We start from the raw sequence: 19185 nt of genomic DNA on the forward strand, positions 1-19185 counted from the left end.
TTCTTGGGTTATAACCTCAACCTGGGCAAGAGCGAGGCATTCCCAATGAACCCAGACAGGGGAGGGATAGAGCTGGAACGACTCCCATTCAAACTAGCCCAAAACAAATTCTGCAACTGGGGATCCAGATAGCCCATGACTGGACATAGATCCACAAGCGAAATCTGACCAGCCTGGTGGAGGAAATCACAAAGGATCTACAGAAATAGGACATGCTCCCGCTCTCCCTGGCAGGGAGGGTGCAGAGAGTTGGGGGGGGGGGGGGGGGGGGGGGTAAGAATTCAAGAATCCCCAAATCACTGCAGAGGAGAAAAGTCATGAGCAGCCTGGCATTACAAAATCTATAATACCACCACTGAGCAGCAATGGCAGAGAGAGTGAGGGGGATGGATAAGTAAACCCACCACGGAATGGGTGAGGACGGAAGAGTCTTCCTGCAAGGGAACGGCCCTCCAGGTCCTCGCCATGGCAGCACTCCCATCACCCCCAACGGAATGCACATCTTGCCCAGCGGTGGTAGCTACAATAAAGACATGGGACCAGTTGAGGCATCATTTCGGTTTGAGCGAGATGTCCTCCAAGGCTCCCATCGGCGGAAACCATAAGTTCCCACCAGCCATGCTCGACACCACTTTCAAAAAATAGAGACTGGCCGGCGGAACGTTAACAGTTAGGGACTTTTACATGGGAGAGAGACGAGCGACACTGAGCGAGCTGACGGAAGACCTGGATGTACCGACAGGACAGGAACTTAGGCACTTTCAGGTAAAGCACTTTCTCCACTAGGAGATGGTAGGATACCCCAGGGCCCCGGTGTGGTAGTCAGTATTAGAGGTATTACGGTACTCTGTAATGCCGGAAGACCATTGTTGTAGAAGGTACTCGGTACTCATTGGTTAAGCCTGTCTGCTGGCTCCGCCTAGCAAAGCGGGGTATAAGAGCCAGTGTCGCCCCAGCAGCTGCCTTCTGTACCTGCGCTACTGGAGGAAACATTTAGTATAATAAAGCCTTCAATTGTCTCCAATCTCGCTTCTGGAGTTATTGATCGAGCATCCATTTATGACACTAGATTTTAAAGAATGGAGCTCCGAATCAAGCCGGAGTGTCTGCAACTCAGCCCCCATGCGGCAAACTCAGCGGCAACCTTCAAGCACTGGCTGGCATGCTTCAATGGATATCTCGGGACAGCCGAAAACACACCCACGGAAGACCAGAAACTACAAATTCTGCACTCAAGGGTGAGCCCAGAGATCTACACCCTCATCGAGGATGCGGACGACTTCGAGACCGCAATGGATCTGCTGAAAGGACATTATATTCGCCCTGTAAACCAGGTCTCGCCCAACATCTACTAGCGACGAGGCGACAAATCCTTGGAGAAATGGCTGGAGGAGTTCTACCCTGCGCTCCTGGTGTTGGGGAGAAACTGCAGCTGCCCGCAAGCTTCGGCGAGCGACCACAGAGAACCTTTGATCCAAGACGCTTTTGTTGCGGGTATGCTGTCCTCCCAAATCCGGCAGCGATTGCTGGAGAAAGAGACTCTAGGTCTCAAGGAGGCACGGGCCCTTGCCAGCTTCCTGGATGTGGCCTCCCGAAATGCCCCACTTACGTCCCCGACCGTGCGGCAGCCTCCTGGGCAGCGTGGAATCCCCCCATGGCCGACCCCGATGCATCTCTCATCCCCCCACAAGCTTGTGCTGCGAGATGGCCTGGCTACCCCGGGGGGCCCCGCTGCTATTTTTGCGGGCAAGCCAAGCACCCCTGACAGCACTGTCCGGCCCGCTCATCCTTCTGCAAAGGCAAAAGGGCCACTTTGGGGCGGTGTGCCAGGCCCGGGCGGTCGCTGCAGTCTGAGGAGGCGAATACGGACCGCCACCACAACCCTCTCCATGGGCCCCATGCGGCCAGTGGGCGCCACCATCTTCCTCTTCCACGACCACGTGTGGCCTCCGGGTGCCGCCATCCTGTAGCTCGGACACCACGTGCGATGGATGGGCGCCGCCACCTTGTACACCCCCAGTCATGTGCGACCAGTGGGCGCCGACATCTTGGCTGGACTCTCAGGACCCCAATTTGGATGACCACACACCGCCCGAAGAGAACATCCAACTGCTGCCACGACTAGACTCAGTGTCCCTGGACCAGTCTCAGCCCCGAACACTCTCGACTGCAACAACGACCGTGCTCATCAATGGGCATGAAACGTCCTGTCTGATCGACTCTGGGAGCACGGAGAGCTTCATACACCCCGACACGGTAAGGCGCTGTTCTCTCCCCGTTCACCCCGTTAACCAAAAAATCTCCTTGGCCTCCGGGTCTCATTCAGTAGAAATCAAAGGGTTTTGCGTAGCGAACTTCACGGTCCAGGGAAGGGAGTTTAAAAACTACCGGCTCTATGTCCTTCCCCACCTCTGCGCTGCCACACTCCTCGGGTTAGATTTTCAGTGCAACCTCCAAAGCCTAACTTTCAAATTCGGCGGCCCTATAACCCCCCTCACTGTCTGCGGCCTCGCGATCCTCAAGGTCGATCTGCTTTCCCGGTTTGCGAACCTCAACCCGGATTACAAACCCGTCGCCACCAGGAGCAGACGGTACAGTGCCCAGGACCGAACCTTTATTAGGTCGGAGGTCCAGCGATTACTGAGGGAAGGTGTCATTGAGGCTAGCAACAGCCCCTGGAGAGCTCAAGTAGTGGTTGTAAAGACCAGGGAGAAGCATAGGATGGTCATAGAACAACAAAGAACAAAGAAATGTACAGCATAGGAACAGGCCCTTCGGTCCTCCAAGCCCGTGCCGACCATGCTGCCCGACTAAACTACAATCTTCTACACTTCCTGGGTCCCTATCCCTCTATTCCCATTCTATTCATGTATTTGGCAAGATGCCCCTTAAATATCACTATCGTCCCTGCTTCCACCACCTCCTCCGGTAGCGAGTTCCAGGCACCCACTACCCTCTGTGTAAAAAACTTGCCTCGTGCATCTACTCTAAACCTTACCCCTCTCACCTTAAACCTATACCCCCTATTAATTGACCCCTCTACCCTGGGGAAAAGCCTCTGACTATCCACTCTGTCTATGCCCCTCATAATTTTGTAGACCTCTATCAGGTCGCCCCTCAGCCTCCGTCGCTCCAGTGAGAACAAACCGAGTTTATTCAACCGCTCCTCATAGCTAATGCCCTCCATACCAGGCAACATTCTGGAAAATCTCTTTGGCACCCTCCCTAAAGCCTCCACATCCTTCTGGTAGTGTGGCGACCAGAATTAAACACTATACTCCAAGTGTGGCCTAACTAAGGTTCGAGACAGCTGCAACATGACTTGCCAATTCTTATACTCAATGCCCCGGCCAATGAAGGCAAGCATGCCGTATGCCTTCTTGACTACCTTCTCCACCTGTGTTGCCCCTTTCAGTGACCTGTGGACCTGTACTCCTAGATCTCTCTGACTTTCAATACTCTTGAGGGTTCTACCATTCACTGTATATTCCCTATCTGCATTAGACCTTCCAAAATGCATTACCTCACATTTGTCCGGATTAAATTCCATCTGCCATCTCTCTGCCCAAGTGTCCAAACAATCTAAATCCTGCTGTATCCTCTGACAGTCCTCATCGCTATCCAAAATTCCACCAGACTTTGTGGCGTCTGCAGACTTACTAATCAAACCAGTTACATTTTCCTCCAAATCATTTATATATACTACAAACAGCAAAGGTCCCAGCACTGATCCCTGCGGAACACCACTGGTCACAGCCCTGCAATTAGAAAAGCATCCTTCCATCGCTACTCTCTGCCTTCGATGACCTAGCCAGTTCTGTATCCACCTTGCCAGCTCACCCCTGATCCCGTGTGACTTCACCTTTTGTACTAGTCTACCATGAGGGACCTTGTCAAAGGCCTTACTGAAGTCCATATAGACAACATCCACTGCCCTACCTGCATCAATCATCTTTGTGACCTCCTCAAAAAACTCTATCAAGTTAGTGAGACACGACCTCCCCTTCACAAAACCATGCTGCCTCTCACTATTACGTCCATTTGCTTCCAAATGGGAGGAGATCCTGTCTCAAACAAAGAACAAAGAAATGTACAGCACAGGAACAGGCCCTTCGGCCCTCCAAGCCCGTGCCGACCATACTGCCCGACTAAACTACAATCTTCTACACTTCCTGGGTCCGTATCCTTCTATTCCCATCCTATTCATATATTTGTCAAGATGCCCCTTAAATGTCCCTATCGTCCCTGCTTCCACTACCTCCTCCGGTAGTGAGTTCCAGGCACCCACTACCCTCTGCGTAAAAAACTTGCCTCGTACATCTACTCTAAACCTTGCCCCTCTCACCTTAAACCTATGCCCCCTAGTAATTGACCCCTCTACCCTGGGGAAAAGCCTCTGACTATCCACTCTGTCTATGCCCCTCATAATTTTGTATACCTCTATCAGGTCACCCCTCAACCTCCTTCGTTCCAGTGAGAACAAACCGAGTTTATTCAATCGCTCCTCATAGCTTATGCCCTCCATACCAGGCAACATTCTGGTAAATCTCTTCTGCACCCTCTCGAAAGCCTCCACATCCTTCTGGTAGTGTGTCGACCAGAATTGAACACTATACTCCAAGTGTGGCCTAACTAAGGTTCTATACAGCTGCAACATGACTTGCCAATTCTTATACTCAATGCCCCGGCCAATGAAGGCAAGCATGCCGTATGCCTTCTTGACTACCTTCTCCACCTGTGTTGCCCCTTTCAATGACCTGTGGACCTGTACTCCTAGATCTCTTTGACTTTCAATACTCTTGAGGGTTCTACCATTCACTGTATATTCCCTACCTGCATTAGCCCTTCCAAAATGCATTACCTCACATTTGTCCGGATTAAACTCCATCTGCCATCTCTCCGCCCAAGTCTCCAGACAATCTAAATCCTGCTGTATCCTCAGACAGTCCTCATCGCTATCCGCAATTCCACCAACCTTTGTGTCGTCTGCAAACTTACTAATCAGACCAGTTACATTTTCCTCCAAATCATTTATATATACTACAAAGAGCAAAGGTCCCAGCACTGATCCCTGTGGAACACCACTGGTCACAGCCCTCCAATTAGAAAAGCATCCCTCCATTGCTACCCTCTGCCTTCTATGGCCTAGCCAGTTCTGTATCCACCTTGCCAGTTCACCCCTGATCCCGTGTGACTTCACCTTTTGTACTAGTCTACCATGAGGGACCTTGTCAAAGGCCTTACTGAAGTCCATATAGACAACATCTACTGCCCTACCTGCATCAATCATCTTAGTGACCTCCTCTAAAAACTCTATCAAGTTAGTGAGACACGACCTCCCCTTCACAAAACCGTGCTGCCTCTCACTAATACGTCCATTTGCTTCCAAATGGGAGTAGATCCTGTCTCGAAGAATTCTCTCCAGTAATTTCCCTACCACTGAAGTAAGGCTCACCGGCCTGTAGTTCCCGGGATTATCCTTGCTACCCTTCTTAAACAGAGGAACAACATTGGCTATTCTCCAGTCCTCCGGGACATCCCCTGAAGACAGCGAGGATCCAAAGATTTCTGACAAGGCCTCAGCAATTTCCTCTCCAGCCTCCTTCAGTATTCTGGGGTAGATCCCATCAGGCCCTGGGGACTTATCTACCTTAATATTTTTTAAGACACCCAACACCTCATCTTTTTGGATCACAATGTGACCCAGGCTATCTACACCCCCTTCTCCAGACTCAACATCTACCAATTCCTTCTCTTTGGTGAATACTGATGCAAAGTATTCATTTAGTACCTCGCCCATTTCCTCTGGCTCCACACATAGATTCCCTTGCCTATCCTTCAGTGGGCCAACCCTTTCCCTGGCTACCCTCTTGCTTTTTCTGTACGTGTAAAAAGCCATGGGATTTTCCTTAACCCTATTTGCCAATGACTTTTCATGACCCCTTCTAGCCCTCCTGACTCCTTGCTTAAGTTCCTTCCTACTTTCCTTATATGCCACACAGGCTTCATCTGTTCCCAGCCTTTTAGCCCTGACAAATGCCTCCTTTTTCTTTTTGACGAGGCCTACAATATCACTCGTCATCCAAGGTTCCCGAAAATTGCCGTATTTATCTTTCTTCCTCACAGGAACATGCCTGTCCTGTATTCCTTTCAACTGACACTTGAAAGCCTCCCACATGTCAGATGTTGATTTGCCCTCAAACATCCGCCCCCAATCTATGTTCTTCAGTTCCCGCCTAATATTGTTATAATTAGCCTTCCCCTAATTTAGCACATTCATCCTCGGACCACTCTTATCCTTGTCCACCAGTACTTTAAAACTTACTGAATTGTGGTCACTGTTACTGAAATGCTCCCCTACTGAAACATCTACCACCTGGCCGGGCTCATTCCCCAATACCAGGTCCAGTACCGCCCCTTCCCTAGTTGGACTGTTTACATATTGTTTTAAGAAGCCCTCCTGGATGCTCCTTACAAACTCCGCCCCGTCTAAGCCCCTGGCACTAAGTGAGTCCCAGTCAATATTGGGGAAGTTGATGTCTCCCATCACCACAACCCTGTTGTTTTTACTCTTTTCCAAAATCTGTCTACCTATCTGCTCCTCTATCTCCCGCTGGCTGTTGGGAGGCCTGTAGTATACCCCCAACATTGTGACTGCACCCTTCTTATTCCTGATCTCTACCCATATAGCCTCACTGCCCTCTGAGGTGTCCTCTCGCAGTATAGCTGTGATATTCTCCCGAACAAGTAGCGCAACTCCGCCTCCCCTTTTACATCCCCCTCTATCCCGCCTGAAACATCTAAATCCTGGAACGTTTAGCTGCCAATCCTGCCCTTCCCTCAACCAGGTCTCTGTAATGGCAACAACATCATAGTTCCAAGTAGTAATCCAAGCTCTAAGTTCATCTGCCTTACCCGTAATGCTCCTTGCATTAAAACATATGCACTTCAGGCCACCAGACCCGCTGTGTTCAGCAACTTCTCCCCGTCTGCTCTGCCTCAGAGCCACACTGTCCCTATTCCCTAGTTCTCCCTCAATGCTCTCACCTTCTGACCTATTGCTCCCGTGCCCACCCCCCTGCCATACTAGTTTAAACCCTCCCGTGTGACACTGGCAAACCTCGCGGCCAGGATATTTATGCCTCTCCGGTTTAGATGCAACCCGTCCATCTTATACAGGTCACACCTGCCCCGGAAGAGCTCCCAGTGGTCCAGATAACGGAAACCCTCCCTCCTACACCAGCTGTTTAGCCACGTGTTTGTCTGCTCTATCTTCCTATTTCTAGCCTCACTGGCACGTGGCACAGGGAGTAATCCCGAGATTACAACCCTCAAGGTCCTGTCTTTTAACTTTCTGCCTAGCTCCCTGAACTCCTGCTGCAGGACCTCATGCCCCTTCCTGCCTATGTCGTTAGTACCAATATGTACAACGACCTCTGCCTGTTTGCCCTCCCCCTTCAGGATTCCCTCTACCCGTTCGGAGACATCCTGGACCCTGGCACCAGGGAGGCAACATACCATCCTGGAGTCTCTTTCACGTCCACAGAAGCGCCTATCTGTGCCCCTGACTATAGAGTCCCCAATTACTATTACTCTTCGAAGAATTCTCTGCAGTAATTTCCCTACCACTGAAGTAAGGCTCACCGGCCTGTAGTTCCCTGGATTATCCTTGCTACCCTTCTTAAACAGAGGAACAACATTGGCTATTCTCCAGTCCTCCGGGACATCACCTGAAGACAGTGAGGATCCAAAGATTTCTGTCAAGGCCTCAGCAATTTCCTCTCCAGCCTCCTTCAGTATTCTGGGGTAGATCCCATCAGGCCCTGGGGACTTATCTACCTTAATATTTTTTAAGACGCCCAACACCTCATCTTTTTGGATCTCAATGTGACCCAGGCTATCTACACACCCTTCTCCAGACTCATCATCCACCAATTCCTTCTCTTTGGTGAATACTGATGCAAAGTATTCATTTAGTACCTCGCCCATTTCCTCTGGCTCCACACATAGATTCCCTTGCCTATCCTTCAGTGGGCCAACCCTTTTCCTGGCTACCCTCTTGATTTTTATGTACGTATAAAAAGCCTTGGGATTTTCCTTAACCCTATTTAACCCTGTTCCCAGCCTTTTGGCCCTGACAAATGCCTCCTTTTTCCTTTGTTCTCACTGGAACGAAGGAGGTTGAGGGGCGACCTGATAGAGGTATACAAAATTATGAGGGGCATAGACAGAGTGGATAGTCAGAGGCTTTTCCCCAGGGTAGAGGGGTCAATTACTAGGGGGCATAGGTTTAAGGTGAGAGGGGCAAAGTTTAGAGTAGATGTACGAGGCAAGTTTTTTACGCAGAGGGTAGTGGGTGCCTGGAACTCACTACCGGAGGAGGTAGTGGAGGCAGGGACGATAGGGACATTTAAGGGGCATCTTGACAAATATATGAATAGGATGGGAATAGAAGGATACGGACCCAGGAAGTGTAGAAGATTGTAGTTTAGTCGGGCAGTATGGTCGGCACGGGCTTGGAGGGCCGAAGGGCCTGTTCCTGTGCTGTACATTTCTTTGTTCTTTGTTCTTTGTTCTTTTTGACGAGGCCTACAATATCTCTCGTTATCCAAGGTTCCCGAAAATTGCCGTATTTATCCTTCTTCCTCACAGGAACATGCCGGTCCTGAATTCCTTTCAACTGACACTTGAAAGCCTCCCATATAATCATAGACTATAGCCAGACCATCAACAGATATACGCAGCTTGACGCGTACCCTCTCCCCCGCATATCCGACCTGGTCAATAGGATCGCGCAATACAAGGTCTTTTCCACGGTGGATCTAAAGTCCGCCTACCACCAGCTCCCCATGCGCCCAAGCGACCGCAAATACACTGCTTTCGAAGCAGATGGGTGGCTCTACCACTTCCTCAGGGTTCCCTTTGGTGTCACTAATGGAGTCTCGGTCTTCCAACGAGAGATGGACCGAATGGTTGACCGGTACGGTTTGCGTGCCACATTCCCGTACATCGGTAATGTCACCATCTGCAGCCATGACCAGCAGGACCACGACACCAACCTCCGGAAATTCCTCCATACCGCGAAAATCCTTAACCTCACATATAACAAGGATAAATGCATGTTCAGCACCGACCGCCTAGCCATCCTCGGCTACGTAGTGCGAAATGGAGTTCTAGGCCTAAACCCTGAACGCATGCGCCCCCTTATGGAGTTCCCCCTCCCTCACTGCTCCAAGGCTTTGATACGCTGCCTCGGATTTTCCTCTTATTATGCCCAGTGGGTCCCCAACTATGCGGACAAGGCCCGCCCGCTAATCCAATCCACGGTTTTTCCCCTGTCGACAGAGGCCCGCCAGGCCTTCAGCCGCATCAAAGAAGATATTGCAAAGGCCACGATGCACGCCATCGATGAGTCCCTCCCCTTCCAGGTCGAGAGCGACATGTCCGACGTAGCTCTGGCGGCCACCCTCAACCAAGCGGGCAGACCCGTGGCCTTCTTCTCACGCACCCTCCACACCTCATAAATCCGCCATTCCTCAGTTGAAAAGGAGGCCCAGGCCATTGTAGAAGCTGTGCGACATTGGAGACATTACCTGGCCGGCAGGAGATTCACTCTCCTCACTGACCAACGGTCGGTTGCTTTCATGTTCGATAATGCACAGCGGGGCAAGATAAAAAACGACAAGACCTTATGGTGGAGGATTGAACTCTCCACCTACAACTATGAGATCTTGTATCGTCCTGGGAAGCTAAACGAGCCTCCTGATGCCCTATCCCGCGGCACATGTGCCAACGCACTAGTGGACCGCATCCGGGTCCTCCACGAGGACCTCTGCCACCCGGGGTCACTCGCTTTTTCTATTTTGTCAAGACCCGCAACCTGTCCTACTCCATCGAGGAGGTCAGGACAGCCACCAGGAACTGCCAAATCTGCGCAGAGTGCAAGCCGCACTTCTACAGGCCAGAGAATGCGCACCTGATAAAGGCTTCCCGTCCCTTTGGACGCCTCAGTATGGACTTCAAAGGCCCCCTCCCCTCCACCGACCGCAACACGTACTTCCTGAATGTGATTGACGAGTACTCCCGGTTCCCATTCGCCATCCCCTGCCCCGACATGACCACAGCCACCGTCATAAATGTCCTCCACAGTACCTTTACGCTGTACGGTTTCCCCACCTTTATACACAGCGATAGGGGGTCCTCCTTTATGAGCGACGAACTGCGTCAATTCATGTTCAGCAAGGGCATTGCCTCGAGCAGGACGACCAGTTACAACCCCCGCAGAAATGGACAGGTAGAGAGGGAGAACAGAACGGTCTGGAAAACCGTCCTACTGGCCCTACAGTCCAGAAATCTCCCAGTCTCCCGCTGGCAGGAGGTCCTCCCGGATGCCCTCCACCCCATCCGGTCACTGCTGTGTACCACGACCAACCATGTGCGGGCGCACAAATCGGAACCATTGGTCGAGAGGGTCCATCTCCTCCACGCTAACCCTCGGTACGCCTACGTGGCGTACCACGACGGCCGACAGGATACGGTCTCCCTACGGGACCTGGCGCCCGCTGGATCCCCACACACACACCCCCACCACCAGTCCCACGCTCACTCCCACCGGCGCACCCAACAGCCGCCCCGTTCCTAGGTGGATCGGTCCTCCCACTGGTCCCGTCTAGGGGTGATGACGCAGCTGTCAAAGAAGCCGAAGACACGCTCCCGGAGCCACAGACGCCTGAGCCGCCGCCTGCATCACCACCAAAGCTGCGACGATCGCAGAGGACGACCAGGGCCCCCGATCGACTAATTGCTTCATTCTGAAATGTAAATAATTTTGTAAATAGTTGCGATGTAACGAGGCGAAACACTGTACAGAGGTATACCAGGTACCTTCATAACCTTAACTTCTACCATTCTGTAATGCGAGGCCACCACCCCCGCCGGACTATTTTTTTAAAAAGTGGGTGAAGTGGTGTAGAAGGTACCCTGTTCTCATTGGTTAAGCCTGTCTGCTGGCTCCGCCCAGCAAGGCGGGGTATAAGAGCCCGTGTCGCCCCAGCAGCTGCATTCTGTACCTGCGCTGCTGGGGAAAACATCTAGTGTAATAAAGCCTTCAATTGTCTCCAATCTCGTTTCTGCAGTTATTGATTGAGCATCACCCAGGAACCACACTATTAGAGGACCTGAAGTACATGGACAGTAAGGAAGGGGGAAACTGCTGGAACATGTACAGCAGCTACTGGACAGGGCAAGACTACCACTGGATGAAGCCAGATGAAAATGGGGATATGAACTGGGGACGGAAGTGGGTTGGGGACTCTGGAGCAAAGCACTGAGCAGACTCCACCTACTCCTGCGCAAGGCTCAGCCTCATGCAGTTCAAAGTGGTGCACAGAGCACAGCTGACCAGAACACGAATGAACAGGTTCTTCCTGGAGGTGGGGGAAAAATGTGAACGGTGCCAGGGAAGCCCGGCCAACCACACCCACGTGTTCTGGGCTTGCCCCAGACTTGTAAGGGTTCTGGACAGACTTCTTCGAAGCAATGTTCTAGGTTGTTGTAGGGTGAGAGTGGAGCCATGCCTGAGAGTGACAATCTTCGGGGTATCAGAACAGCCAGAGCCAAACATGAGGAAGTGGGCCAACACCCTCGCTTCCCTAATCGCACAGTGGAGAATCCTGCTCGGCTGGCAATCAGCAGCACCACCCACAGCTGCAGACTGCTCTATCTGGAAAATACCAAGTGCAGCATCTGAGAGTTGTACGAGGGCTTCCACGAAGCATGGGGGCAATTTGTCAGCCTGTTCCAAGACCTGATCGAGACCAATAGTGACTAGGGAAAGAGAGAGGGGGGAGAGCAGACAGAAATGCACAACACTAAGAGGTACAAAAGGGAGAAGGGGGGGGGGGGGGGAGGAAATGAGGAGGCAAATCAGGGGAACCACATGAAAAAGCATGGAGGAGGGAGAGGGGCCAGGAAGCTCCCCCCCCCCCCCCCCCCCAACCCCGAACTCACAAGGTCTGCAACAAAAACCACAGAAGGAAGAGGGGGAATGGGTACACCAGGAGCTCAGGGATAGAACCGCTGGAGCAGGAGGGCGAGATGCCAAGGAGGAGTAGAGGAGGGGGGGCCAGGGAGAAGGGAGTGGGGGTGTGTGGAGAGGAAACATCAAGAAAGATTGCAAGTACATAAGAACTTTATAAACTGTAAATATCGGACGCAAAGTTTCACTCTGTAAAATTGAAAATGCCAATAAAAATACTAATCAGAAAAAAGAATGAAAACCTTGGAGATTTTGGAGAAGATATTTATTGATGTTTACCAGTCTGCTTGGCTCTTGAAGTTGCTCAGCGGTGATCTTTTTTCCTGAGCTGTTTTTTCATCTTCCACTGCTGGTGGAGTATGATGGACATGGAGGAACAGACGAGCTGATGATCTGTCCAGCAGTCATCTGCATTGGTCATAACTTTCGTGATTACAACATCCTTTTTGATCTTGGGACCGGACGATGTTGAAGTTGATCGTGTGCCAGAGCTTTGATCGTCGATGTCTCCAGGAAGCCTTGAACTTGTCTTTTTTGGGCGGAACAGCGTGTTCGTGATGACAGTCTGGCGTTCCATGCTTTTGCCGAGCAGGACAGCCCCGTTGGAGTACAATTCCCAACTTCTTCCTTTCCAATCGTTGCTTTCCAGATTTGAGAGTCCTTTCCAACCCTGGAAAGCAACCACTGCAAAGTCCCCACCAAAACCCCATCAGAGACCCAATCAGAGACTGCCCTGTAACAGGGAACCCCCATAGCAGAGAACCCCCATAACACAAAGCTCCCCCATATAGGATAACCCCCATAACAGGGAACACCCATAACAGAGAACTCCCCCCCCCCCCCCCCCAAAACCAGTCACACATGTCTGGAAGCAAAAGAGCAGTCCACGCAGAAACAGTGGAAAATAAAACATTGCTGTTACACTCACCTGTGCCTTATACCTGCTGCCTCAGACAGATGTCTGGTAGCAGCAGCTGTAACTTAATAGAAATCCAAAACCATCACAAGGCTTTAAACTTTTTCAGATCGTTGATCTGCAATGCTTCTCTTCACTTCAAAGAGAAATAGCTTTTCGTAACATGTAATTAACAGTTTCCAAACAGCCAGGTGTCTGGATTGATTAATTTCATTTCCCTTCACACTTGAATGGATGTTAAGTACGCTGCTGTGAAACTAACTACAATGCTTATAATCATCCAACTATGATTGACTGCTCATGAACACAGCAAAAGCAGTTAAGTGCTTTCTGCTAGGAAAAGGAGAAAGTGAAAGAACTCATGTGGGTCTCTGGTGGGCGTCTCTAATAGGGGTCCCTGATGCAGGTCTCTGTGGGTCTGGCGGAGGGTTCATAGGGGGTCTGGGGGAAGGAGTCAACAGGATTTTTATTGTGGGGGAGGGGCCCTTGATAGGCTTTGGGGGCACCTACCTTAAATACTTAACCCCTTTGCCCAGTACAAGGTCCACCGCATCAGGGTCACGCTGCAAAAACGTTCATCAATCCACGCCCGCGTGAATCGTGGAGAATTTGGTGTGGAGCCCATTAATAGGATGCAAATGGATCATTTTCATCCTCCTGCCAGTGGGGGACCAAAGAATCAGAATGGGCACTGTTCCCGTTTTTCCACGACACTGGATTCTCCGCCACATAGGGAACTCCACCACCAGCAGTGGGTGGCAGAGAATCCAGTGCAATGTTGTGTTGTTATACGGATATAAACACCAATCACTCATAAGCAATTGTGTAAACACGCAGTGAGTTCACTTATGCAGATTGGGCACAAAGGAACAGACATACAGGAGTAGAAAGCATGATGACATCAGTCGCAGAGCTGTGCGTATGCTTAGCTCAAAAGCAGAGGTGAAACTAAGACTGGATTACGTGGCAAATCTCCCTTTAAGTGCTGTCATGCTGATATCCCTTCAAGGCATAATACAACGGTCAGCACATCTGAAAATTCCACACGTGCATTGAAGGATTGCCTCAACTACTCAAGACCTGTGGTGAGACTCGAATCTACAAGCTTTTAACACTAGGGTGAGAGTGCTACCAACTGAGGCAAGAATTGCCATCACTTACACTGATTGTTAACAATGCTTGTCAGTTCCGGCCAATGGAATTTGATTAAATAGAGTGCTGTTTAATTGTGATGCACTGTTTTTTCAATGTATTTTTCGCGGATTGAATAAGAGCAATTGAACATGAGCAATATATGGTATCACATTACGACAGACGTTGAGTTCTACATCTGTAGTAAAGAGTGTTGGAAGTCTAAACAACGTTGATGTCTTCCAGTAATTTGTCTTATCATGCAAGCATTTAATACACTCATATTCAATTCATCTCATTTATGATTTCAATGGTGGAGATAACCTGGGCACACAGAGAGAATTGGATGAGTGCATTGTGTGTTTATATTATATTTTGGTGAACAGTTATTTGCAGCATTACAGTTTTAATCTCTATCCTCCATTTATGTTTCTCATAAATATTATTTATCCACTCTCTTACACAAATTCAATCGGACAGTGGCTAGATAACACACAGTGACATTTCGTGCACATAATTTGACAAATGAGCATGAACCAAAAAGGTAGCTGACATTCCTTCTAACTCTCACCCATGTGTCAACATCAGTTGAATACACTGTAGATCCACATGCACATTGGCCCAGCTCTCCCTTACCACAAGGTCCCATGGGGCTGGTTTAGCACAGGGCTAAAGAACTGGCTTTTAAAGCAGACCAGAAGGGCGACTTGGGGCTTTTCACAGTAACTTCATTTGAAGCCGACTTGTGACAATAAGCAATTTTCATTTCATTTCATTTCAATTGCCTCCAGACTCAATACGGCAAAAGCAGACCATCTTCTCCAATGAAATACTTGAAAGCAATATTTTATTTGGGCATGTGAACATCACTGGCAAGGCCAATAGTTATTGTAAGAGGTCTTACAACACCAGGTTAAAGTCCAACAGTTTGTTTCAAATCACTAGCTTTCGGAGCAGTGCTCCTTCCTCAGGTGAATGAAGAGGTAGGTTCCAGAAACAGATATATAGACAAAGTCAAAGATGCAGGACGATCTTGCATCTTTGACTTTGTCTATGTATATGTGTGGAACCTACCTCTTCATTCACCTGAGGAAGGAGCAGTGCTCCGAAAGCTAGTGATTTGAAACAAACTGTTGGACTTTAACCTGGTGTTGTAAGACTTCTTACTGTGCTCACCCAGTCCAACGCCGGCATCTCCACATCAATAGTTATTGCACCGAATTGCCTGAAAGATGGGGGTAGTTGCCTTCTTCTGCAGTCCATGTGGTGTAGGTACACCCACAGTGCTGTTAGGGAGGGAGCTCCTGGATTTTGCCGCAGGAACGGTGATATATTTCCAAGTCAGAATGGTGTGTGGGTAGAGAGGAATTTGCAAGTGATGGCCTTTCCTTGCACCTGCTGCCCTTGTCCTTCTGGCTGGTAGAGGCCGGGGGTATGACAGGCGCTGTAGAGGAAGCTTTCGCAAGCTTTCGCAGTGCATCTTATAGATGGCACACACTGCTGCCATCGGTACTTGAGGCTGTGAATGTTTAATGTTGTGGCTGGGGTGCCAATCAAGCAGGCTTGGGTTGCAGGGTTCTCCGTTGATGGGATCCACTGCCCCACCAGCTGTGCGCCCATGCCCGCCCGTTTCCCAGCTGCGCGGGGTGGCCCATAATGGGAAGCCCCAGTGGCTGTCTGTGGGAATGGAGAATCCCAGTTGCCGGCGACGGCGCGCCGTGCCGGAATACGGGATGGAGAATCCCACCCCAGTTTCTTTAGTGCTATTGCAGTAGCATCCATCCAGCTAAGTGATGGGTAGACGAGATTGGTTGGTCCCTGGGCTGTGTCGATTGTCCTATGAGAGGAGATTGAGGAGGAAAAGAAAGATACTGGCAGGCAAATCTAGAATACAGGGTGACAGTGCATAAGGTGTCAGTCACGTGGGACTGCGATGAGGCGAAGTATCTTCACTCTAAGGGTGTTTTGGATTCTTTTGTGAATCTTTTGAAATACCTACCCAAGGAACCATGGACATTCAATCATTAAATATGTTCAAAACAGAAATTGACAGACTTTTTAAGGTGGTGTTGCGCAACCCTGGGCAAGTGCACAGTCAATTCCAGCCCCACCTGCTCCAGAGTCACAACACAAGTGAATTAACCAGTGAATAAAAATACCAGAAACCTTTTGGCCCTTGGGTCCCCAATTATTACAGTCACCAGGTTTGTAAGTTTAAACACAATTGCTGTTTATTTATAATTATAACAAATATGAATTATGCGGTGACTACAGTTGGTTAAATATCCTTTCACACCTGACTCCCCGATTACTACCCCACCTTCTACCCACATGCACAAGACAGACAAACACAGAGGGGAAGGAAAAGAGTGAAAAAATAATAAGGATTAAGGTCAGAAAATAAAAGTATTTGCTTCAGATGGTGAGTTCATGAGTGCACTGTCTTCAGCATTTGAGTGTGGTTTACAATCTCTGGAATTCAGCACATAATGATATTCTTTGCATCTCAGCAGTACATCTTACTCACAGCGCTTCCAGGAGAGGCCTCTGGCCCCACAACAACCTGTTCATGGAGAGGGTTATCAGATTCTGGTATCGGCCTTCACATCAACCTCTTTTTTGCAGAGAGAGGGGTATCAAGTGCTGGGTTCTGCTTGGATAGGCAGTTCAGGAAAGAGGGTCAGCAGATTCTGGTCTCTGTTGTATTTTTTGGGGAGGGTGAGAGAGAGCTGGATTTCCAGAGGATTTAACAGATCTTTCAGAGAGGGAGTTAGAACTCCTCCATTCAGGCTTCAGAATTGAAAGTGAAACAAAAATGCAAGTCTTGGGTCACTAAGAAACATGTCAGAGGGACCAGAACCACGCACCACTGGCTACTGGGCAGGGCACAGAGATCTAGCCAATTCATTGGCCAACAGCCAAGTCCATCAATCAGAGTCATCACTGATGCCAGTCTAAAACAGCACGGCCTCCTGAAGTCTGCTTGTTTGAATTAAAGACTGCAGGCTACTTCTTCGCCTTAAAGATACAGTCTGCATTAAGGCCACATGTCCATCAATCATCCATGGATCAAAATTGTAATACCAAAATAAAATAAAGGGGGAGTAAAGGAATAAACAGTGAACAAACAGGAAGGACCCTTACTATAGCAAGGTAATGTGGAATATGCGGATAGAACAAGAAGGTGATGTTGAGTTAGATAATCTGATCGAACGATGGAGCAGGCCTGATGAACCAAGTGGACTATTCTGCTCTTATTTCTTATGTTCTTACGAGTATTCCATCACACTGTCCTGACTTGTCCTTTGTTGATGGTGTGGATGATTTTGGGAAATGAGCCATTTGCCACATAATAAAAACTCAGCCTCTGAGACATGGCATTATGTGGCTGGTCCAGTTGAGCTTCTGGTCAATGGGATTCCCCTGAATGCTGATGCTGAGGAAATCAGTGTTGGCAATACGGGTAAAGGTTATTGGGAGGTGGTTGGACCCTCTCTGGTTGGAGATGGTCATGGGTTGGCACTTGTGTAGCATAAATGTTACTAGCCACTCCACCTGAAGATTGAATATTGTTCAGGTTTTGATGTACACTGGATTGCTCAGTTTCTGAGGGGCTAGGAATGAAAATGTACACTAATCAATCATCAGAAAACATCTCCACTTATCCAACCTTATGATGAGGGGAAGATCACTGACAATCATATCAGTTTTGACATTTTTCCTTCATCCCATATATGCAGACAGAAAATATCAACAAGCCATTATCTTTGAGATGCCAACCAACCTGTTGGACAAATAGAAATAAGCTTAGGAGAGATCTCAAGGTCTGTTCTGCTGTTTGCCATGTCTACTTTATCTTTTGAACTCCTAATTCCATTGCCTTTCCCCAATATGTTATACAAGTCTTACTTGTCAAGGAAGTTTAGATCTTCATTATTTTCCGATTTTTGTCAATCATCATTTTCCTTCTACAGAAGCAAAATGCTGAAATTCAAAGAGGTTATTAAAGGATTAGATACTTTTTTAACGGGGTAACGTTTTTTAAAAAAGAGATTACTTGCGAGAGGAAGTTTCAGTGTTTGAAATAAGCTGTTATATATGGGAGTTTTTTTTTAATGTATGGGTGTTTTTTTCAAATATAGTCTAGGTTATACCAGACATTTGGAACTTTGGTATCAAGTTAACATGAAGGCTATAGGAGCCATGGCGAGGGTGGGGATATGCGTTAGCATGGATTAAATGATGGGCCATTAGGGTGGGGGCATGGGTTGGCATGGATGGGGCATGAGGAGCTGATGAAGGGTTGATAGGATATGAGAGATGAGGGCTGGAGCAGGGTTTTTAAAGCTGCAGGTCGCAGGAGGGTGTCGGAAGGGTGGTAGAATGATCCGACGTGGCATTCCCGATCGCGCAAGATGCACCCCATAGCCGTGACCGGCTTTTAAATTGAGAATTACAGCCACGCCAGGCCTTTAAATGCTGGGGTTTTCCCACTGGAAGTGGTGGCAGAGAGCAGGTCACACACCCAGCATGTACACGGACATCACAAACCATGCTTTAGGTGTGAAATCAAGGAGGCGAGATTCCTCCATTTTGTAGTTTCCAGGAAACAAGCAACAGGACTGTGTGTAGAACTGAAGATGGATCGTTTTGTAATAAGGCAGAGAGGGCCAGAGACACAAACAGGCCAGGATCACACAACTGAATGTGCTGGAGAGAGCTGCTAGGGAGAGTCCACGGCAAGACAAAGCAGTGCTGGTGTGAACTGGATACAGAGCTCCAGGGCCTCTGGTAAACAATCCATTAAGAAGAAACTGAAATCAGGAACAAAGCAGTATAAAGATGATTCCTTGAGGTGTGGCTTTGTTAATTGTGCCAATGCAAAGCCCATATGTGTTATATGCAGGGAAGTACTGGCAAATGGAAATTGAAAACCCTCAAATCTTCAAAGGCATTTGAAGACTAAGCATGGGGAGTTCGAGGACAGACAGATTTTTTCAAAGGATGCAGTGAAAACTTAAATCTTCAGCTCAAGTCCTTAGCAGAAATGTTGCATTGAATGACAAAGCAAGTGAGATTGTGAGGACGAAGCAAGCTCACA

The sequence above is a fragment of the Scyliorhinus torazame genome, chromosome 5, assembly GCF_047496885.1.
Source record: "Scyliorhinus torazame isolate Kashiwa2021f chromosome 5, sScyTor2.1, whole genome shotgun sequence".
Taxonomy (NCBI): Eukaryota; Metazoa; Chordata; class Chondrichthyes; order Carcharhiniformes; family Scyliorhinidae; genus Scyliorhinus; species Scyliorhinus torazame.